General features: G+C 38.8%; 1 protein-coding gene and 1 long non-coding RNA gene across 3 annotated transcripts in view; one reads left to right on the forward strand and one right to left on the reverse strand.

The window, feature by feature from the left end:
* The window catches only part of DKK2 (dickkopf WNT signaling pathway inhibitor 2), a 121577-nt gene that overhangs the window by 71195 nt on the left and 25602 nt on the right, over positions 1 to 24780 (reverse strand). The gene's annotated exons all lie outside the window — the stretch shown is intronic.
* LOC122422097 lies at positions 9957 to 17925 on the forward strand. Its single transcript, XR_006263729.1, has 3 exons — positions 9957 to 10087; positions 13239 to 13333; positions 17505 to 17925. It is a non-coding gene; the product is annotated as an uncharacterized LOC122422097 (long non-coding RNA).

The following is a 24780-nucleotide window of genomic DNA, read 5'->3' on the forward strand; positions in this document are numbered from 1 at the left end:
TTATTTAGGAGCTCAGCCTCCCTCATTTACTATAGTTTGTCAATTGGGCCACCCTTCCTTTTCCTGCTTTCCCTTCATCAAGGAAATGAAGTCAGTTCACTGACTCTTTCTGGGAGTTTGCATTTTGAGTAGAAGAGCCAAAGGATGAAATCTGATAAGAAATCTTACTTTGGCTGAGGTGCCCTAATAATGCCAAGAAAGGTCTTGTTTTCTAGAACCCTGGAACACCATAAGTTCATGCTCTTCTGAGGCTCAGTTCATTCTTTCACTTGATTATTTCAGTTCTCTCATATCCTTACAGTAAATTCCCCTTTAAAAATAGTTTTGTGTAGTCAAGAGTTGATTTCTGTTGCTTACACCTGAAGAACTCTACCTGCTAGGCTGCTACCTTCTTCTTGCCGACAAGGCAGCTGAGGTGTAGAGAAGGGAAGGAGCCGGGCCACCCCCATACAACGTCCAGACAACACAGCTCAACCCTGGGCTGCCTGCCTCAAGCTCTCTTTTAATCCCTAAGTAACACTGCCTCCGTTTTCAGTTTCAGAAGCGTTTAGATGAGAGAATATCTAGAAGGTCACACAGTAATATTAGATCAGACCAAAAATATAAAATGAATAGAGGAGGAAACATCCCTTTCTTTGTTACATTTAATCAGATAGTATTTAACTATTAAATGTTTAAGTATTAAATATTTAATCACTGTTTACATTTAATTACTGTGCATCTGAAGAACGCCTTGCACTAAATAAAGAGTACAAAACCATGACCAGTTTTATAATGAATCTGGAGGCTCCTGTAATTCCTTTTAGTGTTTAATGTGACACAGCTGTGCACAATTCCAGAATTAACATGGGCTCAAGTACAGTTGCTACCTGCATTTAAAAACACATTTTTATTTCACACCCATTTAGCTAGGGACGATATAGTGAAGTCCAAAGCAACATGTGCTAACGTGTAAACATCACTTTAAAACTCCCATGAAGAATTACATTGTAAGTCAGAATCAAATGCAGGAGGATCAGACTATGCATAGATTGAAAATAACAATGAGAGGCAGCACTATGATGTCTTCAAACCCAGGCCCAAGGACCTTTGTCCCTTTTGTGATTTGGATACAGTTTACATCTCTGAGCCTCTGTTTACATCCTTCCCCAATGTCACTAAATGGAAGCAAGACTATCTAAGTGTGCACATGGCACTCTGATTAAGGATAGGGTGAGTCTGCGGCTGGGATTGGGGCTGGACTCAACAGAATGCAGCCTGCCCAGACTGGCCTGATTTATTCTACCAAACCTCTGTCTCTCCCTTCTTGCAAGTGACCTGATAAGCCCGCCCTAGATGCTCCTTTTCATGGAAGTTTTGTGAGCTATGGTCTTTTCTGGGTCTGTTTGAAAGTGTTTACCCTTGGGGCTGCTGAAGAGGTGGAATGTGGTCTGAGAGATTGGGTAAGAGAGAAATACAGCGCTAAAGACCACCTACATTGCAAGGAAAGTTTTAAAATCAATACCTGGTAAAATCAACAAATTTCCCCCTTAAATTTTGTTTAAACTATCTTACAGTAAGGAATATTTTATTGTTTGGTGTGCTAGGATGATCCTGGGCTATAAAGTCAATCAAATCTGGACTTAATTTTGGCCTCTATGCTTGCCTGCTGTGTGACCTTAAACAAGTAACCTCTTCATGCCTCACTTTCCTGGTCTGTACGATGAGGGCAGCTCAAAATATTCCCACCTCAAAGGACTGATGGGAGATGACTCGAGGTCTGTTTGAAAGTGGCTGCCCATGAGGCTTCAAGAAGATGTAGAAAGTGGTCTAGGAGTTGGATAGACTGGGTAATCTGTCAAAAATTTTCTGACATACTACTTAATACTAGTACTTCCATTCAGAAAACGTTTTTGATTATTTTACTAGTCCACAACATAAACATTGTTTAGGAAACATCTTTAGAAGCCACATATTGCCTAGCTACTCATATAATGCCCACTGAATATGTGTGTGTGTGTGTGTATGTATCTTCCTCCAAAGAAACCTATTTTTTCCCTCTTTAAAAACAGAGTGGTGATTTAGTTCACAAGAAATAAAGTTAATTGGTCACGGTTTTTTGTTTTTTTTCTTTTTTGGTTGCAGTGGAATCAGTTGGGGTTCTACCAGTCAGAAAGTGGTGGCATATTTAAACTGTGTATATTTGAAGAGTATAAAGGGGCTATTTACAATGATGTGGGCAAGATTTACAGCAGGAATGTTCATTAGTGGCAGCCACATAGTTATTTAGAATTTTCTAGTAACAACAGTAAAAAAGTGTAAAGAAACAGGTGAAATTAATCTTAATAGTATACTTAGTTTAACCCAACCTATCCAAGTTATTTTAATGTAATAAATATTTTAAATGTTCAGTAAGATATTTTTCTTTTTTCATATTAAATCATTGAAATCTGATGCATATTTTACATTTATAGTCCATCTCAGTTTAAATAATAGATTTTCAAGTAAAATACAGTCCTACCAAAGTAATAAAGCTGTGTTTAGTTTTATATTATTTCTGGCTTTTAAGTGTAAGTGTTAGTTGCTCAGTCGTGCCCAACTGGATTGAACCCAGGCCTCCTACACTGCAGGCACATACTTTACTGACTGAGCTACAGGGAACTTCCATGGTGGCTCAGATGCTTTACTGTCTGGGATTGACCTGGGTTCAATCCCTGGGTCAGGAAGATCCCCTGGATAAGGAAATGGCAACCCGCTCCAGTATTCTTGCCTGGAAAATCCCATGGATGGAGGAGCCTGGTAGGCTACAGTCCATGGGGTCACAAAGAGTTGGACACGACTGAGTGACCTCACTTTAAATTTAATTAATATTAACTAAATAAAATAAAAAATTCAACTCACCAGTTACACTATTATGTTAATCATACCATCAAGTGATCAGTAGCCCCCTGTACCCTGGTGGCTACCTCACAGGGTACAGGTTTAGAGAAATAAAGGAAACCATTATCCCTCTTAAGCCTGAAGAGGAAGTGGTGGTGGCAGAAACCTGTGGAGAAAGTGCCCTCCACATAACTTTGGTTAAGGTACCTAGCCAACCTAGATGGCCAAGTACAGAGGGACCAAAAAGTAAACTATGCTTTTATTCTAGTAAAATATGTAATACTTCTCAAGACTGGTGTATTATTTTATTAAAAAACCTGGCTTCATTTGTTATAGATAATAGTATTATTATCTATAACAGTACTGACCCATTAACAGTACTAATTGTGTGTAAACTATTACCTAAAATATTAATTTCCTATAATCCAATTTGTTTCCTTTTTTGTTTCCATAATTTTGTAAAATTGAATATTGAGATTCATACAGTCCTAATGTCATTTTCTAAGATGATGTTTTTAAGAATAAATGAGTCAGCAATTAAAACGTGTAGTATTTTTGTTATCCCACCTGGCACTGCTGGGTTAGTCTTCCTAAGATACCACTTCCGTCATCCCACTGTTCAAGAACCTTCAGGGCTCTCTATTCTCTACCAACACAACTCCAATCCTTGGCCTGGCCTTCAAAGAACTCCATCACTTGAATTTAACCTACATTTCAAAAGTTTCCTATGAGCATTTCCATGCAGCCAGATCAAGTTATTGCAATCTTCAGAACACAGGCTCAATTTACAACAGTACTTTTTCCCATACTAACTCATTTTCTTCTGGCCTCCAATACACACATATGAAGATGCACATACACACATGTGCACATCAGAATACTACTTTTCTTCTGAATTTTTCCAAATCCCACCCATCAGTGAGGTTCCTCATTGGGGCTCAAACTTTTGAAGCCTTTGTAACCATTCATTCTATATCCTCAACTTCAAACCCTGAGCTCCAGCAAGAGTCCATTCCCTCACTTATTTGCCACTTGGATCTTCTAACTTCAGTTGTTTCCATGGCCAACCTTGCACTGCTCCATTCTGTCTCCATCCTGATGCTGAGGTCTTAAGTGATCCCATGGAACCAGAAACGTGACTAGATTTTGAATCTAGGTTAAATATTGCTAAAGCCTTCCCTCAGAGGCCTGAGTTAAGCAGCAGGTTGTGAAATACCACAACCATTGTCACATGTAAATGTACCAAGAGTGTCTCCGCTTGAACAGATTTATCCTATTATCATCAGTTACATTCATAGTGCTCATCATCTGCCTTAAGCCATGGAATCACCGGATCATCCGATGAGAGATCTGCATTAGGAAATAAGCAGAGATGCTAAAAGGTTTGGGTTAAGTGCTGACCTACAGTTAATGCCAGACTTTCCCTCTACGTAGCTCTGCACTGGCAGACAACTCTCTGATTGGCACATGGAATGTAGCTTTGCTCCCCCAAGCCCAGTGTCTCTGGGGTGGTCTGTAGAATTACTGGAGTAATACCCCTCTCCCCCTGCTGATCCACTCCTCACCTCCAAGCCATTAAGATTTGTCCATGGGCTTGGTTCTGAATTCAGGCTGCTACTGAAATCTGTAACAGCAATCCTTGATCTGTATTCTGTAGCACGTTAATAGGTGTTAGTGGCAATAGGAGTGAATAATAAAATAAATTTTGAATACCCTGACTAGAAGGAAGAAAAGCTTCTTTGCTGCAGAGATTCTCAGAGCCTTTACTAGGCTCATGTGAACCGTGAATCATTAAAAAGAGAATATAGTAGGAAGCATTTATATGTATATTTGAGTAGAAAAAAATCACCTCCCAACCCCCACCCATCTCTGGCCCCAGAAAATGAGAATTTCCCTCATGGGGTTGTTGTGAAGATGGAAATGAGTTACTGCATAGAAAGCACTTAAAACAGTGCCCCCCAGAAGTGCTGTTTGGGCTCGTTGGGCTTATTATTGCCGTTGTTGTCACAGGGCACGGTTTAAATGGGACCTCATTGGTGTTTCTGTGCTCTTGAGAAAGAAAAAGTTGTATGTGGATTGAATGGAGTTCTTTTTAGGAGCTATGAAGATCTCATACAGATACTGCATAGAACAAGTATGCATCTCTCTTTGGGTTCCTTTGAATCACAACATGGTTCAAGTGCAAAGAAGTTTATTCTTTTCCATTCTTCCCAAAGCCTGGGTGACCAGGGTTCAATTAAATCGCACGAAGTAATGGTTCAGAGTATAGCCTTCAGTGTCGCGTTAGTTGCTCAGTCATGTCCAACTCTGTGACCCCCATAGACTGTAGCCTGCCAGGCTCCTCTGTCCATGGGACTTTCCAGGAAAGAATACTGGAGTGAGTTGCCATTTCCTACTCCAGGGGATCTTCCCAACCCAGGAATCGAACCTGGGTCTCCTGCATTGCAGGTAGATTCTTTACCATTTGAGCCACGAGGGAAGCCCAGAGTCTGATTTAAATCTTGACTCTTCCACCAATGACCATATACCCTTGGAAAAATTGATTAAAGGTGCCCAAAAATCTGTAAAATTATTAAAAAAAATTTATCTCTCTGGGTTGTTGTCAGTAATTTAAAAGATGTGCCTATGAAGTACTTAGCCCATGACTCATACATGGTAAAATGTGATACATGGTTTTATTTGTTGTTTCGTCGCTAAGTCTGCCCAATACTTTGCAACTCCATGCACTGTTCGCATCAGGCTCCTCTGTCCATGGCATTTCCCTGGCAAGAATAGTGGAGTGATACATGGTGAAATGCTCAGTAAGCAGAGGTTCCTAATCATCTCACTAACAGAATAATTTCTCTAGTTTATTTAAACTGTGAGGTAGTAGTTCAGTTGCCCATGTAATCATTGCCACAGTATCTATGGGGACCAATTTGCTTCACAAGTGAAAGTGAAAGGTGCTCAGACAAGTCCGACTCTTTGTGACCCCATGGACTGTAATCCATGGGATTCTCCAGGCCAGAATTCTGGAGTGGGTAGCCTTTCCTTTCCCCAGGGGATCTTCCCAACCCAGGGATAGAACCAAGGTCTCCTGCATTGTGGGCAGATTCTTTACCAGCTGAACCACAAGGAAAGTCCAAGAATCCTGGAGTGGGTAGCCTATCCCTTCTCCAGCAGAGCTTCCCAACACAGGAATCGAATCAGGGTCTCCCGCATTACAGTTGAATTCTTTACCAACTGAACTATCAGGGAAGTCCTATTTGCTTCACATCTGCTAGGTATTTAGTAAATATATTGGCTTCTTGAATTGCTGACTGATTGGATTGCTGGATTAGACTCCCGAAGCCTATTGGGTAACTCCCTGCCATTAGGAATTGAAGGGGGATGCCATACAGGCCTCAGTGACCACTGTCCTGGGCAACACTGTCCTGGGCAACTAAAACAGGCAAACTGGTTTTTCACAAGATCAAAAATAACCTCTGAAGGAAGTCTGGTACCCCTTTATTTTTAAAAACCTATAAACAATTTCTAATATCATAAAGATTTAGTTCCTAGGCAAAATAAAAATATTTCTAAGTTCATTGCTTTGATTAGGAAGGTTGTGAATAATATCAAAGCTATTTACAATCCAGTGGTCAGAAGCTGTGGGAAACATACTTTTAATTTTAGATATTTCATGCAACACTGCTAATGTTATCTATCCTGTTGGGCAGGGAGAAAACTGGCAAGCATTGTGAGATAGGGATTTTATGTGAGTTAATGGAAATGTTGCGGCTGACCAACAAAGGAACTTCCCCAGCCAAAATCAAAACAAAGGCATTAACTTGGAAGGGGGAAAAAAAGCCTGCAGAATAATAATATCATGCATTGAAACCTTATCTAGTGGTTGAAGTAATTTGGTTTGAAGAACTTAAAGAGCATTTTGTGGTTTGTGAAAACAGCCAGCAGACACTGTATTTAGCAGCCTCTCCACTATTAATTTCACATACCATCCTCTCCTCTCACCAAGTGGGGCCATTTAACTATCTTTATCTCTGGATTTTTACCAGCCTAAGACCTCTTGAGGACAGAAGCCAAGCTTTCAGAATCTGCAATGCAATGCCCATACGCGGCAGACTATTTCTGAAGAAGGCCACAACAGATCTGAAGATTTGCTTATATTCACTTAGGATAAATTTTCAGATTTTAGTCCATGATTTAGGAGCATCCATCCCTCTTCCAAAACAATCACACACACACACCCTCTCACAGATGATTCCTCATAACCAGTTCTCAATTAGAGTTGATAATAATTCTGAAATAATTCAAAAAGCAAGTTATACTAAGTGAACCAGACACTGCAAAAGAAAAATAATTTGAGGGTTAGAGACCAATTCTTTTTATCTTATAATTCAGCACCATGGCTTTTTGTGTGTAAATAACAGGAAAGTCACCAGGGAAGAAGAAGAAACCTCGCTAAGGAGCTTACCACACTCACCCTTTCATGGATGCCACTTGCCCCATCTGGGACCAGCCACTCTCCTCTGAAGTCCCAGTGCTCCTCTGAGCACTGCCTTGCACACCCAATACCAGAGAAAGTACAACAGTGGCCCTTGTTTGACCAACACATGGACACAGGCTGTTAACTGCTCAAACAGCTTCAGGAAGATGACAGGACTTATTTCCTCATTCGTATTTCATTCATTCATTTTTCATTGAAGAAATCTTTAAAAAATAAGTTCACCAATATGAATTTTCAAGATGCTACATAATGTAGGAGGGAAAGCGAATCATAAGGTCACTAAGGAACAGGACTTTATGTACTTTTAGGTATCTATTCACCAAGAGAAATCCAAAAGAAATTTTACTTCCATATTTTTACTTAGCCATCTGTCCCAAACTCAATTCTGTGATATTGAGAAATCCTTAAAGTGGAGAAAAGTGCTGGAGAATAAAAACCAAAAAAGCCTACTTTGGAAAACTTTCAACTGTAATGAAAATCAAAGAGAATGCATACAGACAAACTATATTTGTCATTTTAGACCTTCAGAGTCACAGAGTCTCTTAATTGATAAGTGCTCAGGTACAAAACTGGCCCCAACTGCAGTTATTTCTAGATCAGATTTTTTTAAAAAAGTGTGAATCAATTTATGGACAACATAGAACATGTGACTATTAAGGAAAAAAGTATGACCTCAGAGATTTCTTATTTCAAGTGTTCTGATCAGGATCCCATTCTGTTTCTAGGAAAGGTAACTGAACCCCTCCCATTTTAAAACTATAAGATTGTAAATTTAATATGACCTCAAGAAAGGGAGTTCTTCAATGAAGTTCTTCTGAGCCCAAAGTTCTATGGTAAACTATGAAGTCACATAGATGTTGAAGCTGACAGATCTTGGAGGCCACAACCACCCTCACCCTCCAAGACATCAAAAGAAGGACAGGATCTGGTCATTAACCTCACACACAAATGGCTGGGCCATGGGATGGAGATATGTTTTCATAGTTCCTTTAGTGGCCTGTTTCACTAGTCTAAAAACCAGTGAGGTGACAAAAACAGCTGCACAAGATTACCCCTCTGCTTTCTAAGGCAGTTGTGACAGGAATACAACTAGTAGACTTCCTTGCTTCTCTGAAAAGTGCCTGACACCTAGTTTAGTCTTTTTCTGTAGGCCAAGGTTAACTCTGAGTTAACTCTGGCTAATAATAAATTACATGTGATTTTGAAAAGAAATCATTGAGTTGAGAGGAAGCATAGGAACTCTGGCTAATAATAAATTACATGTGATTTCGAAAAGAAATCATTGAGTTGAGAGGAAGCATAGGAACTCTGGCTAATAATAAATTACATGTGATTTCGAAAAGAAATCATTGAGTTGAGAGGAAGCATAGGAAGCATAATTTCACCATATTAATGTATGTGACAGTGAAAGTCACTCAGTCGTGTGTGACTCTTTGTGACGCCATGGACTGCAGCCCACCAGGCTTCTCTGTCCATGGAATTCTCCAGGCAAGAATACTGGAGTGGGTAGCCATTCCCTTCTCCAGGGGATCTTCCTGACGCAAGGATTGAACCTGGGTCTCCCACACTGCAGGCAGATTCTTTACCCTCTGAGTTACCAGGGAAGTCCTATAATAATATATATAATAGTATACATTAAATATTCCCTACAAATTGGCACACAGTTATCTCTAGAACATTCCTAGAGGGTTCTATAACACAAAATAGCCCACTTACTTTCATAAAATCTCTGGCTTTTAGAAAAATTTTCCTTAATCAAAATTCAAGTGTAATCTCTATAATGCTTATAATGCCTATTAGTCCCAGTTCTTTCTTCCAGTTACAGAGAGAAACTGTTTCCACTATACTAGCTATATAGTGCAGCAATTCCTTCTGTATTTAGCATAGGTCCTAACATGCAGTGGGCTTTTGATGTCTGTTATATAAATAATTGAGTGAATGGATAATTACTCCATACGAGCACTTAGAATACTGCTAAATATTCTTTCCAGGTTAAAAGTTTCAATTATTTTATTTGTTCATCCTATGAAATGATTTTCATATTTTTTTCTCAGCCAAGTGCCACATGTTTTGGTCAGAATATTTAGATTATACTTATGCTAATAATGTAAATATGCAAATAGATTCAATTCCTCCTGAAATACAGGAAATTACTAAGAGTATCAACAAGTTTATCTGGGGCCAATCAACTACCCAGGCACTCAAGAGATATACTTTTAATTCTCTTAGGCTTAATTCTTCCTTTATCATGCCAATGAAAAATACTCCATGTAATTTCATCTAAAAAAAGATATTGGAAGACTGGAACATATTAATAGTAAGTCCACAAACCAAAACATCTATGATGAAGATGGTAACTTAAATACTGATGTTTCTTTTCAATTTCCAAGACTCAGGTGTATTGAAACAAATATTCAGGTCTGCAATTATGCATGTATGTGTAATCAGCTACTCAGACACTTTTTAATAGGCATTATATTTGCTCTTCTCATTTTTAAATATTTTCTTTTTTCTCTCTTTTATAGTCTACCAAATTCCATCTGAAAATGGAGCCCATTAGAGTGTAACCTTACCCAACTGTTGTTTTCTTCAGGAGGAAACAATGGCGAGCATGTGCAGATACGTCGTATCAGGCTCCTGTTTCCAGAATTACAGTCTCAAAGCTGTCAGGACTGTTTAAGAGCAGGGATGATCGGGAGATTGTTCGGCATATGAAACACCATTTTCTGAACATTTAAGCAGGTGAGGAAGGAGAATGTGAAACAACTGGCAAAGAGAACTTGAAATATCAAGCAAAGGACTTTTTCTTTCCTTCTCAGCTTTCAAGACATCCTGTTTCTCCACAAAACAAATGAATCACATTTTCTATTCTATTTTCAATGCACTGAGTTTTTCTGTCCATTCTGTTTCAATCTCACAGTGTTGTAGGCCTCCATCTGGCCACAAACAAGTTATTTTGCTTAAATTTCTTCTGGAAGAAGAGTAAAATAAGTGTATGCAGATTTTTCTGTCAAATTACTGTAACCTCTTTGCTTTTGCAGGAGCATAAAGGTATATTTGGGCTCCCCAGGTGGCACTAGTAGTAAAGAACCCATCTGCCAGTTCAGAAGATATAAGAGATGTGGGTTTGATCCTGGGTCGGAAAGATCTCCTGGAGGAGGGCATGGCAACCCACTCCAGTGTTCTTGCCTAAAGAATCCCATGAACAGAGGAGCCTGGTGGGCTACAGTCTATAGGGTTGCAAAGAGTCAGACACAACTGAAGCAACTTAGCACGCATGCAAAGGTATATTTACATCTGGTCCTTTACTCCAGTAAGGGCAACCTGTCAGTCTTTCTTACAAAAGCACGCTCTGAAATGAATGCCACCAAGGATTTACAGTTAATCTCATTTAACACAGTAGCTCTAGTCAAAAGAGAATACTGATGTAATTTTTTTTTTAAAAATCTTCAATGTATTCTCATATAAAGGGAATAGTTCTACAAAATGATAATATTTTCATAAATGTATGTCCAATAAATTTGTTGTCAAATCTCCTTAAAATGAGCCATATACAAATAGCTATAGCTAATCAGAAAAATAGTCCTATTTTGAGAGAGCAATCTATTTGTGCTAATTACAGAAAGCGTGAATAATACTTTAAATTGATGACCATACTAGAAAGCCTACATTTGAGACACTAAATCACAAGTAATCACATAAATTGATTATAAGTATGTGATTCTGCAGCTGATAAAAATAGCTCCCTGAATAATATGTGAGAAGCAGAGCAACAAGTGAAACATTAAAACTGAATGTCTCTGACTTAACCAAGATGTAGTGTAGTAACTCCTTAGAGTCATCATGGCAGATAGAAGCGGAAAAGGCGGAAGTAGTGACAGCTTTCCTTTGCTTGGGCTCTAAGATCAGAGTGGATGGTGACTGCAGCCATGTTCAGAAGACCATTGCTTCTTGGCAGGAAAGCATTGACAAACCCAGACAGTGTATTAAAAGCAGACACATTATTCTGCCAACAAAGATCTGTGTAGTCATGGCTACGGTCTTCCCGGAGGTCACTACAGTTATGGAGAGCTGGACCATAAAGAAGGCAGGGCACCAAGGAGTCAGTGCCTTCGAACTGTGGTGCTGGAGAAGACCCTTGAAAAGTCCCCTGGGCAGCAAGGAGATCAAACCCGTAAATCTTAAGGGAAATCAATCCTAAATACTTGTTGGAAGGACTGGTGCTGAAGCTGGAGCTCCAGTATTTTGGTCATCTGGTGCAAACAACTAGCTCATTGGAAAAGTCCCTGATGCTGGGAAAGATTGAGGGCAGGAGGAGAAAAGGGCATAAGAGGATTGAGATGGCTGGATGGCATCCCGATGCAATGGACATGAACTTAGGCAAACTCTGGGAGATGGTGAGGGACAGGGAGGCCTGGCGTCCTGTAGTCCATGGGGTCGCAGAGACAGGACTGGATGACTGAACAACAGAGTCATCTACTTTAAGTTTCTTTAGGGGAAAAAACAGGTAGGAGCTGGCTTCAGGGAGAGTATACGGACTTTGGAGATAGAAAGACCTGGGTTAATATCCTGACCTCTTACTTTTGTGTCCTTAGGCAAAATTACTTTATTTTCCTGGTGATAATCCTAAACCTACCTTCCAGAGTTACTACACTAATCACAAAAAAAGTATGTAAATCACCTAGCACAAGGCCTGGGTCACTGCATATTTTAGGATTTTAAGAATACATTAGAAGTGACCATACTTTATAATGAAAATCTTTGTGTGTGTGTGTGTACATACATATATATGTATATATCTTTTTTTAAGGGAAGGGGGCTTCTTTTTCTAGTTCGGCCTTTATTTCTTTAGTTAGAAAGGATATGGCTACATAAAAAACAAATAACTTGTTAAAAAATCTAAGTCAAATTTTTGTATTTTTTCTTCTTTTTACTTTAATATTTTATAGACATACGCATGTCAACTTTAAGTATAAACTGGAGTATTTTAAAATGGTAAGAGATCAACTCAGATATTTCTAGGAGAAAGAACTGTGCCTGTGAAAGGAAGAGGAATGTTTTGAAACCTTATCACTATGAAAAAGAATAAATGTGATAATGAAATATGTACTATGAAAAGAAATACATAAAGAGGTGATAAGAGTAGATATATCTGCATAAAAGGAAAGTGTGTAAAGGGTGATAAAATGAAAATATAAACATCAACAGACCAAAATATTTTAAAAACAATGCATAGTTGTAAAAATCATCAAAGATAAAAATCCACTAAAACTTACTTACTAGACTTAAAATTTGCTAGATATCTAGTAAAGTCTTACTTTAAGAAGAATGATCCTTGATTAATGGCAAATTTGCTTTTACTATGGATTTTTATTTTTCAGTGTTAACAGTGTGAAAACGCAGTTCAATAGTTTTGAAGTGATGTTAATAGCTAGAGATTAGATTCCAGTGTTTCTGTTTAATTCATCAAAGATATAGCACTCATTTCAATTAGAATAAACAATGTTGTTTATAAGATTTAGACAAAATGACTATGGATTTTTTAATCTAAGCAAAACTTGCACCATTGATTTTGCAACACTGAACACTAAACTACTTTTAGCACCAGAGGCTTTTTACTCAAGAGTGGAAGCTTCTATTCAAGGAGCGAAACGGCATTATACTGCATACCTCAATTTGTTATTTGGTAACTATTCAGTGTCTTTCTCTATGCTAATAGAGAAGGCTTGTACCAGATTTCCTAAATTATGACCCCTCTGAGATATAATGCACCCACATATATCAAAGGACAAAGAGAACAGATGGTCCATTATATGCCAGACATGATGCCATACTCTTCAAATGTAATGTCTCATAGAATCCTCTTGCAATTAATATCATCTCCACTTTACAGATGAGGAAACTGGCATTTGAATTCAGTCTCTTATCCATGGACAATACAGCTAGGAAGTTTAGATCTCACCACCTTGAAAATCTGTGAGAGTTGGGGTAAGTAGTTATTTTCTGTTTCACAACTACCTGAAATATACCAACTGCAGCTGGTTCTAAGATCATAGATTTGAAGTATCCTGAGAGGGAAAACCCAGGTATGACTGGTTAAAAGAGTAACCTCTTTTAACTTCTCTCCATATTATATGGACAGAACTCTTCTCTCTGCTAAAAAAAGAAAAACCTACACTCTGTTTCATGCAAGATGGGCACAATAAAGGACAGAAATGGTAAGGATCTAACAGAAACAGAAGAGATTAAGAAGACGTGGCAAGTATACATGGAAAAACATACAAAAAAGGTCTTAATGACACCGATAACTACAATGGTGTGGTTACAAACCTAGACACCCTGGAGTGTGAAGTCAAGTAAGCCTTAGGAAGCATTACTATGAACAAAGCTAGTGGAGGTGGTGGAATTCCAGCTGAACTATTCAAAGTCCTAAAAGATGATGCTGTTAATGTGCTGCACTCAATATGCCAGCAAATTTGGAAAACTCAGCTGTGGATACACGACTGGAAAAGGTCAGTTTTCATTCCAATCCCAAAGAAGGGCAATGCCAAAGAATGATCAAACTACTGCACAAGTGTACTCATTTTACATGCTGGTAAGGTAATACTCAAAATCTTTCAAGCTAGGCTTCAAAAGTACGTGAACCAAGAGCTTCCAGATGTACAAACTGGATTTAGAAAAGGCAGAGGAACCAGAGATCAAATTGCCAATATCCACTGGATCATAGGAAAAGCAAGAGATTCCAAAAAACAATCTGCCTCATTGACTACACTAAAGCCTTTGACTGTGTGGATCACAACAAGCTGTGGAAAAATCTTAAAGAAAAGGAATATCAGACCACCTTACTTGCCTCCTGAGAAACCTGTATGCAGGTTAAGAAGCAACAGTTAGAACTGGACATGGAACAACAGACTGGTTCAAATCGGGAAAGGAGTATATCAAGGATGTATATTGTCACCCTGCTTATTTAACTTATCTACAGAGTACATCATGCAAAATATTGGGCTGGATTAGTCACCAGTTGGAATCAAGATTGCCCAGAGAAATATCAACTACCTCAGATATGCAGATGATATCATCCTAAAGGCAGAAAGCAAAGAAGAACTAAAGAGCCTCTTGATGTAGGTGAAAAGGAGAGCGAAAAAGCTGGCTTAAAACTCAACATTAAAAAAACGAAGATTATGGAATCCAGTTCCATCACTTTATGGCAAATAAATGGGAAAAAATGAAAATGGTTTATTTTCTTGGTCTCCAAAATCAGTGTCCAGTGACTGCAGCAATGAAAGTAAAAGTCACTTGCTCCTTGGAAGAAAAGCTGTGACAAAACTAGACAGCATATTAAAACATCACTTTGCAGCAAAGAACCATCTGGTCAAAGCTATGGTTTTTCCAGTAGTCAGGTATGGATATGAGAGTTATACCATAAAGAAAACTAAGCACCGAAGTACTGATGCTTTTGAGCTGTGGTGCTGAAGAAGACTCTTCAGAGTCCCTTGGACTGCAAGAAGATCAAACCAGTCAATCCCAAAGGAAATCAGTCCTGAATATTCACTGGAAGAACTGATACTGAAACTGAAGCCCCAGTACTTTGGCCACCTGATGAGCACTAGAAAAGACCCTGCTGCTAGCAAAGATTGAGGGCAGGAGGAGAAGCTGATGACAGAGGATGAGATGGTTGGATGGCCTCACTTACTCAATGGATATGAGTTTGAGCAAGCTCTGGGAGATTGTGAAGGACAGGGAAGTCTGGTGGGCTGCAGTCCATGGGGTCCCGAAGAGCTGGACATGACTTAGTAGCTGAACAACAGCAACCCTCTGTTTAGAAATATATAGCCCCAGTGAGGCCAAGCTCTACCACTTTTTAGCATCATCAATCTGTACAACATACAAAGCTACTGAATGCCAAGGATTGCCAATAATATCAGAAGAGGCAAGAATGAATCCTTGCCTAGAGCCTTCAGAGGGATAATGGCGCTGCCAACACCTTGATTTCAGGCTTCTCCCATCCTGACCTGAGAGTGAATAAACTTCAGTTGTTTCAAACCAATTGGTTTGGCTTAAATATTTAAATTTCTATTGTTTTAAGCCACTCACTTCGTTAGAGCAGCCCTGGGAAATTAATAGAGATCTTGGTAATCCTAAATCTTTCCATTTCTAAGAATTTTCTAATAAACAACTTAACCCTTATATGATGAAATTCATGCCTTCAAGACTAGATTAAGGAAATAGCTTTTTGGGCAACAGGACTGGGGTTTAAAAATAACTGGCACTGATTACTGTAAGGATTAAATAATAAATTAAAGCTCTTAACCCCAAACCTGGGGGCTATCTCTTGCTCAGTAAGAAATAGTACATTCTTTTTCTTCCTTTGTATCTCAGATTATCTGCAAGTTTTAAGGTCATGCAGGGCAGAGAATTATGGCTTGCCACCTCTCACACCATTTGGTGCATTGTCTTGCTCATAAAGTATGATATGTTGTGTCTACAAAAGAATGAACTGTTATTTTTTTTAACCTAAAGGAATGAGAAGTTATTTGTTTTCCATAAGGAAAGGCACATAGCAATGTATTAAAGAAAACTTCTGTAACAATTAGGAAAAAATAAACATTTTAATTCACAACAGAGAAGAATCACTGTCCTTTGGAATGTGAAAGCCTTATCATTACATCACTACCTTCAGTGGGCTGCAGACCTCAGCCCTGAAAAGCACTATGGTCGTTGCTGACAAGAAATACACTCACCCAATCAAAAATAAGCAGGAAGTGAAATGTTACCTACCATGAAACTCTTACTCTGTACGTAATTTTTTGTACTTGGTACATGATGACTTTTCCATCTTCCTTCAAAAAATCTTTGATTTTAAAACCATGTGTCGGAGGGGAAAAAAAAAAAAATCTGTCCTGAATTATATCATTCTGAACTAGCTACAAGATGCTGTTTCTTCACAATGCCTGATTTCACAGTTCACAGATATACAAACAAATTGTTCAAATCTTTTAAGTCTACATTTTTGTATTCTGGAACTCAGGGTATCACTGTGTGGCTCTGTAGTTAGCAGACCTACTGGTCTTCTCCCTGCCTTTTACTTGCTTTTTCCATAAGCAGAAGCTGGATCTCATTTCCAAATGAAAGACCTCTTCACCAAAAATTTATTTTTATGAAGGAATGGCTTTCCAGTGTTTGCCATTTGGGTTATTTTATTTGGCTTTTTTATTCTCTTCAAAATGTGAATGGAAAATGTTTATCTGCTGGTGGGCTTCACATGCATCTGCTTTGCTGGCTCAATGATTTCCACTGCCAAAAAGAAAAAGAAGGGAAAAAAGAAAGAAAAGGCATAGAAAAACCACTAGTCATTGAGCAAATGTTGAGTCAAAAGCAAATTTGGCATGCCCTAAAAATGGTATAAAAATTAAAAATCAGTTTTTTTTTTTTTTCATTCTAATATCCTAATTTCTGGACCTGGGGTTCAGAGTTTACTCTCTCTTGAAATACTTACCATAACACAGTGATTAAAATCCCAGGTTCTAGAATAACATAGATAACGTGTTTGAATTCAACTGTGCCACTTACAAACTATGTAATCTTGAACAAATCATTTGACTTTCCTCAGCTTTCACTTCCTTTTCTATAAAATGGGGATAATGCCCATCCCTTGGTACCACTGTGAGGATTAAATTAGATAACATAAGTAAAATGCTTAGTATAGTATCATATAGGGCTTCCCAGATGGTGCAGTGGTAAAGAACCCGTCTACCAATGGCGGAAACGTGGGTTTGATCCCTGTGTTGGGAAGATCCCCTTGAGGAAGAAATGGCAAACCACTCCAGTATTCTTGCCTGGGAAATCCAATGGGCAGAGGAGCCTGGTGGGCTACAGTCCACGGGGTCACATAGTATCAGATGTTATCACATTCCATAAATGGTTAATAGTACATAATTCACAGCACCTCCTACAGGATTATGGATAGGTTGAAAGCGAGCTCTTCCATAGCTCAAGTTCACAAAACCTTGTTACTTAACAGGTAGGGGAAGGTTGGTTCCTTCTGGGGGTGCGGAGGGGGGTTGTTGGCAGTCTTTAGCCATCCTTGACTTGCAGATCTCTGCCTTCCTCTTCACATGGCATTCTCCGTGTGTGCCTGCTACCCTGATGGAATCTTCAGAGGGAACTAGCTACTGGATGGCTCAGGTCTCCTCTCCTACAGCCAGAGTCAGAAGAAGGATCAGCACAGGATGTCTATGGATCTCCACCAGAGTCTCCTCAGGCTTCATTCAGCCCAGGCAAGTTTACCGTCACTCCAGTCTTAACAAATGTGTTCATGTTCCCAGAATTCCCTTAGCTGACTGGAGAGGCCTCGGGATCCCAGCCCAGCGACCTTCACTCATTGAGCCAAAGGCTATATAGGCAGCTCAAGGCTCGCTGGCATCGCCCTGAAGCTGGCCTTGGCAGAGTGCTGACTTACAGGCATTCAGATAATTCCATGATAGTAGCTTGGCCCTTTTGGCTTCTTGGCCAAGCATATGCACCAAATGCCTCAACTAACAACTTCCTTTCCTGCTGGCAGGGTTACCATGGCAACAACAAATCATCAGGGTACAACTAAATCATTAGGGTACAACTAATCTGTCCCAGTCAGGGTTCATCATCATCACGTGACCTGTGTGCACGTGCGTGCTCAGCTGTGTCCCACTCTTTGTGACCCCAGGGACTGTGGCCCGCCAAGCTCCTCTGTCCACCGGAATCTCCAGGCAAGAATACTAGAGTAGGCCACCATTTCCTCTTCCTGGGGATCTTCCTGACCCAGAGATCAAACCCAGGTCTCTTGCATCTCCTGCATTGGCTGGTGGATTCTCTACCATAAGCCCATCACCTGGGACCTTCTTAAAATGCAAAATATTAGGCTCCACCCCAGATCCCCTAAAGCAGAATCTGCATTCTAATCAAATTCCCAGGTAATCTGTATGCACATTATGATTTGCTAAGCCAGCTCTAAGAAGTTAAGTCTTGCATTCCAAACTGAACTACAGGATGTGGGCGGTTGGGGGGGAATGCATAGGGATGGAATTCATATACTCTGTTTGTTTTACTTATTTATTTTCTTATGAGTGATGGTCAAAATTAGAAGTGATAATGCAAAAAATAGTTATTATTGGTAGGCCTATGCTGGGGTCCATAATGATGACTTCCTAAGAGATTTGTGAGAGTGGTCTAGACCAAAGCCCCAGTTAAAAATTTACTAACCTCTATTCTACCATGAACCACAAGTTATCTGCAGTTGCCAAAAAATTCTTTTACAGTTTTAAAATGTATCTCACTATATAAAAATGATATAATTCAATAAACTTATAGAAGATGTGGTATACACAATGTGTGACTAAAGATCACACATACAGTAGGCAGAATAATGTCCCCCCCAGTGATGTCCATATTCTAGTCCCTAAAACTTGTGAATGTGTGACTTCACATGACAAAAGAGACTTTCCAGATATTAAATACCTTGGGATGAGATTAGTCTGAAATATTAGGGTACACAGATTTTAAAACTGGAAAAGATTCCAGAGTGATGCAGTGTGAAAGGATTCAAACTTCTGTTTCTCGCTTTGAACATGGAAGAAAGGGGTCCAGTGAGCCAAGGAATGTGAGAAACCTCTAGAAAGTGGAAAAGTCCAGGTAAGGGATTCTCCCCTAGGGCTGTAGAAAGGAACTCAGACTTGCTGACACCTTGACTTTAGTCCCAGTGAGACCAGTGTTGAATTTCTGACATATAAATCTATAAAGTAATTAATTTGATTGATTTAACTGGTTGATTTAACCCACTAGTGAAGCGAAAGTCGCTCAGTCGTGTCCAACCCTTTGTGACCCCATAGACCGTCCATGGAATTCTCCAGGTCAAAATACTGGAGTGGGTTGCTATTTCCTTCTCCAGTCAACCCAAACCAGTAGTTAGGCATTGATGTCTCTTCACTTTTGGCATGAGTGAAGTCTATCTGCCAGTCCTCTCCGGGATATCTTCCTGTACGCTGTAAATCTGGAAGAGCTGACTGGTTGTTAGGGGATTATTCTTCTGACAGACTTCACATCCTTTAACAACCTGGCTTATAGTTTTCATTAGTCCTTTTTATCTTGAAAAGACTCTTAGCAAATTGGTAAGTATTTTCAATTCCCAAGTGGAAAGTTTGATGTAGAATTTTAAGAATCTTTCATTGGGTGCTAGAGGGCAATATGAGTTCGTCATCATCTGTTTGAGGCCACCCAGAGGGGAGAAGTATCTCCACGAGAAAGAGAGTGTTGAAGTTCCTCGGGAACTTCCTTTTACCCACTAAGTTTGTGGTAATTTGTTATGGCAGCAAGAGAAAACAAAAAATAGAAAAATTTTAAAATGTGAAACAGCAGAGAGACCTAGAACATCTGTTTCTTCCTTCTTGATGCCTTCAACACAGTTCTCCCCAAAATACATTGAAATACTTGGATGATATTCTAACATCGTGGCATTTTTGGTTTTTTTCTATGGTCTCTGATGAGCACGATTCTCTTAATTCACCTCTGCATCTCTTGCAGTCTACTTGCATTATTATTCCAAACTTGCAATTTAAGAGGTAGAAGCTATTTTCCAGTATTTTTTTTAAGTGGGAGGATAAAATGCACAGATTTGAAGTTTCTATTCTTTTAATATCCTATGGGCTCATACACACTCTCTGTTAGACAAATTATATTATGATCTTACAGTTATCAGTAGAGTTTCACTGACTACGCTATACTAGTCAACAGAAGGTTTTAAATCTCACTTAGTAAATACTTTGTTTTCTAGAGCAATGAGTTCCCAAATCTAGCAGCTTACCAGAATCACTGGAGAAGCTCCTCAGAGAAGATGATGGTTTCCTCCTGTTTTAAAACAGCAAAAAACTATACAGAAACTAGAAGTGTAATGGGGATTTAAAGTAAATCACAACCTTCTACATAAAACCCAGTCCTGGCTTCAAAGACAATTCATTTAAGAAAATGTTGGAAATAAAAACTAAAGAGCTGAGAAGGTAATCAAAGGACTAGAATATCACTAATGAGCTGGAAGGTAAATGTTGGAAATAAAAATTAAAGGGCTGGAGGGTAATGGTTTGAGGCTCACATTAAAATGACTCAAAAAAAAAAAAAAAGGAAAAAACCAAGCAGCCTTTTCTGTTTTATTAATGATCACCATAAAGTTGAATATACAATTTTGGTAAAGTGGATAGAGTGCTAGTTACAGCATGATTCAGAAGGCGGAATTCCAACCTCTCAAGGCAGTCCACTTTTCTGTATCCCTAACTAACCCCCAAGAGGGAGTCCACCCTGGTTTCTCAGCTCCACTTTCCATGCTTGGAAGCACCTGGTTGTAGGGAAAAAGAACACCTTCAGCAAACAATCTCTGGGTAACCAAGAAGGTTTGTTTGTTTGAATCACATTTCTAGAGTCCGGCTGAAATCTTTAGTGACTCCAAAATCATGTTAAGTGCACAGTTATTTGTCAAGTGTTCAATTCTGTGTGATTCATTTGATGGCTGAATTGAGTGCAGGTTTCTTTCCTTTTTATGCTCTGCTGATCCCCTCCCCTCACTTACACTCCCTAGCTCCCAATCTGACTTAGTGAAAGAAGTAAAAAGCCCGGTGACAATCTCTGGCTTAGGTCCTGTTTATAGACAAAGCCAATCACGTGAAAAGTAAGGATGTTAAGGAAGAATCTTTTGGCAAAATATTGTTCTCAAATTTTGATTGGGAAGGACAGAATTTTGAGAGCAAATTGAAAGAAAATTTTAACCTTCCTTGGTTGTAAGTAAAATGCAGCTATTTTGGAGGAGAAAGTGAAGGGAAATAAGGAATGTTAATATGACAAATATGTCAGACATGGATAAACTGAAAACTTTTCAAAAGGATAGTGTTCTAGATGTTATAAAGAGAAGACATTCTTTAAAAGAGAACCTCATTTCACATTTTCAGAGATAATGGATAAAATCAATGAGCACATGTATTCTGAAGAAGCAACATCATAGTAACTTTGCTTTTATAGGTTAATGAATGATAGAATGATCCTGAACTTACTAAAGAAAAAACAAACCAGAATATTTGTGCTTTCTTTTTTTTAAGCCTGTGCTTAAATTTAAGCTCCTGCATGAAACTTTAACATGCCCTCTGTGCCAATGGACTCAGGAGTAATAGAGGCTCTGTTTTATCTTTATTATATGGTTATGAAAAATTTAAGTTCTTTTTGTGGCATAGGTTTAAGAAAGGTAAGAAAATAGATTATTTTTTCATATGTATTTGTTTTTTCTTGACAAAGTAGACATTTATTTTAGCATTCCTGAAAACAGAGTGACTCCATTAGTATAAATAAATACAGTTTTAAATTATACCACTACAAAATAAGAAATGTTTTGAGAAGAAATCAAAGACTTAAAGTACGGTGTGGTGCTGTGGCTGGGTAATTTTCTAACCCAAAGATGCCCTTCCTTGAGCATGCTCGTGGAGTTTCATGTAATTCCAAGGCAACAGTTCTGTTGTCATCTTCAAGTACATCAGATCTCAAATTGGCTGCACGTTGCACTCATAAGAGCTTTAAAAACTAACTATGCCGGGATTTTATACCAGGAGACGTCATTGTTCTGAGGGGCAACTGGGGAATCTGATGATTCTAATATGTGGCTAAGATTAGGAGCTGATATACTAGTGGATGAAGTCATGCTTTGGGCAAAGATAAATAATGACATACTTGATATTGGTAAGACTTGAGGTGAACAGTGGGAGGCGAGTGCATGCCATTATACATGGTTGCTGATTCCTTGGGAAATACCAACTCTCAGAATGAGAAACTCCCCAAACTAGACCCCCATCTCATCTCCTGACTTTTACTCCTTTCCTGGCTGCACCATGCTTGATTCAACTCCAATATTCTCTACCAGTAATCTCCCTACTTACGTTTCAGCCTTTGATAAAATATGATAAAAGAAAATAGGTATTCTCTAATTACCACTAATAAAAACTAAGTAAACAACATAAAAAAGCAATATGGAATCACATTCCATATTTAAGAGGTACTTTAAAAGATTTACAATTCAACACTTATTGATTCGTTTAAGTAATATTTACTACATGTCCACTCTGTGTCTGTACTAAATGCAGGATGGATATACAATAGTGAAAATAAGATTTTCAGTCTGAGTGGAAAGGGGGAATCAGCGGTAATACTGACCAAAAATATTCACAGCAGCAACAATTATAATGAAGGTAAATACAGGGTGCTATAGGAACACCTAGGAATCTTACTTTGGCTTGAGAAGTTCGGGAAAGCCTGTAGGATGAGCAAGAGTTATCCAAGTAAAATGTGTGATGGGAAAAAGAAGCCCACACGTTAGGCAAAAATAAACACTCTTGTACATCATGGACCTGTGAGTAAGTCATGGTAAAGCAGTTAGACTTTATCTTAAAGGGGAGAGACACCATCAGATATGCAATTTAGAAAGTTCACTCCAGCCACAACATTGAATAGCAAAGCAAGAGGCCAAACCTCCTTTAGTGTCTCATACACAATATCTTACACATGTACACACACACACACACACACACTGAACATTCTATATACTTCAGGTTATTTATTTAGTGCCAGTAAAGGCTTCAGCAATATGTGAACCATGAAATTTCAGATGTTCAAGCTGGTTTTAGAAAAGGCAGAGGAACCAGAGATCAAATTGCCAACATCTGCTGGATCATTGAAAAAACAAGAGAGTTCCAGAAAAACATCTATTTCTGCTTTATTGGCTATACCAAAGCCTTTGACTGTATGGATCACAATAAACTGTGGAAAATTCTGAAAGAGACGGGAACAGCAGACCACCTGACCTTCCTCCTGAGAAACCTATATGCAGGTCAGGAAACAACAGTTAGAACTGGACATGGAACAACAGACTGGTTCCAAATAGGAAAAGGAGTACGTCAAGGCTATATATTATCACCCTGCTTATTTAACTTATATGCAGAGTACATCATGAGAAATGCTGGGCTGGAAGAAGCACAGCTGGAATCACGATTGCTGGGAAAAATATCAATAACTACTCAGATATGCAGATGACACCACCCTTATGGCAGAAAGTGAAGAGGAACCAAAAAGCCTCTTGATGAAGGTGAAAAGGGAGAGTGAAAAAGTTGGCTTAAAGCTCAACATTCAGAAAACTAAGAACATGGCATCTGGCCCCATCACTTCATGGGAAATAGATGGGGAAACAGTGGAAACAGTGGCAGACTCTATTTTTGGGGGCTCCAAAATCACTACAGATGGTGATTGCAGCCACGAAATTAAAAGATGCTTACTCCTTGGAAGGAAAGTTATGACCAACCTAGATAGCATATTAAAAAGCAGAGACATTACTTTGCCAACAAAGGTCTGTCTGGTCAAGGCTATGATTTTTCCAGTGGTCATGTATGGATGTGAGAGTTGGACTATGAAGAAAGCTGAGCGCCCAAAAATTGATGCTTTTGAACTGTGGTGTTGGAGAAGACTCTTGAGAGTCCCTTGGACTGCAAGGAGATTCAACCAGTCCATCCTAGGGGAGATCAGTCCTGGATGTTCATTGGAAGGACTGATGCTGAAGCTGAAAGTCCAATACTTTGGCCACCTCATGCGAAGAGTTGACTCATTGGAAAAGACCCTGATGCTGGGAGGGATTGGGGGCAGGAGGAGAAGGGGCCGACAGAAGATGAGCTGGCTGGATGGCATCACCGACTCGATGGGCATGAGTTTGAGGAAACTCCCGGAGTTTGTGATGGACAGGGAGGCCTGGAGTGCTGCGATTCATGGTGTTGCAAAGAGTCGGATATGACTGAACTGAACTGAAGACTTATACTTGTTTCCAAGTTTTAGGATTTAATATTTTAAGAAAATTAAAAGTCAAATAAAATTGTTCCTAGTAGTAATAACATAGAATAGTTTCCTAGACTTGACATTTTACTAAACAGATGTTTTCAAGAGTATTTAGAAAGATGATGAACTAATGTAATCAAAACTGGATTATATAACAGAAGTATCAATTTATCACTCTGTTATCAGGAATACTTCATTATTTGTAATGTCTTTTCATAAAATGCCAAATAACAGAATATGCTGTTTGCAATCTGATAAACGAAAATGAACATGAACATCAAAGAGTATCAAACTAGAACCAAATAAATCTTGTCAACAACTGAAATCTTTTCATACACTTAACATTATTCATATGAAGGAATTATAGATTACCTACTAATGGACCAGTTCAAAAGGTCCATGTCTATCATCTTCAAGGACAGAAAGAAAATTCTCCTCCGTTTTCATACTAGAAAATTATAACATGCCCTTCCTTGGGTAATGCTCATTTAGTAATATTTTTAGGACTGAGGAATTCAAAAGTAAAATAAAAATAGTGGAGTTCAAAAGTAATG

The sequence above is a fragment of the Cervus canadensis genome, chromosome 19 (genome assembly GCF_019320065.1).
Source record: "Cervus canadensis isolate Bull #8, Minnesota chromosome 19, ASM1932006v1, whole genome shotgun sequence".
Taxonomy (NCBI): domain Eukaryota; kingdom Metazoa; phylum Chordata; class Mammalia; order Artiodactyla; family Cervidae; genus Cervus; species Cervus canadensis.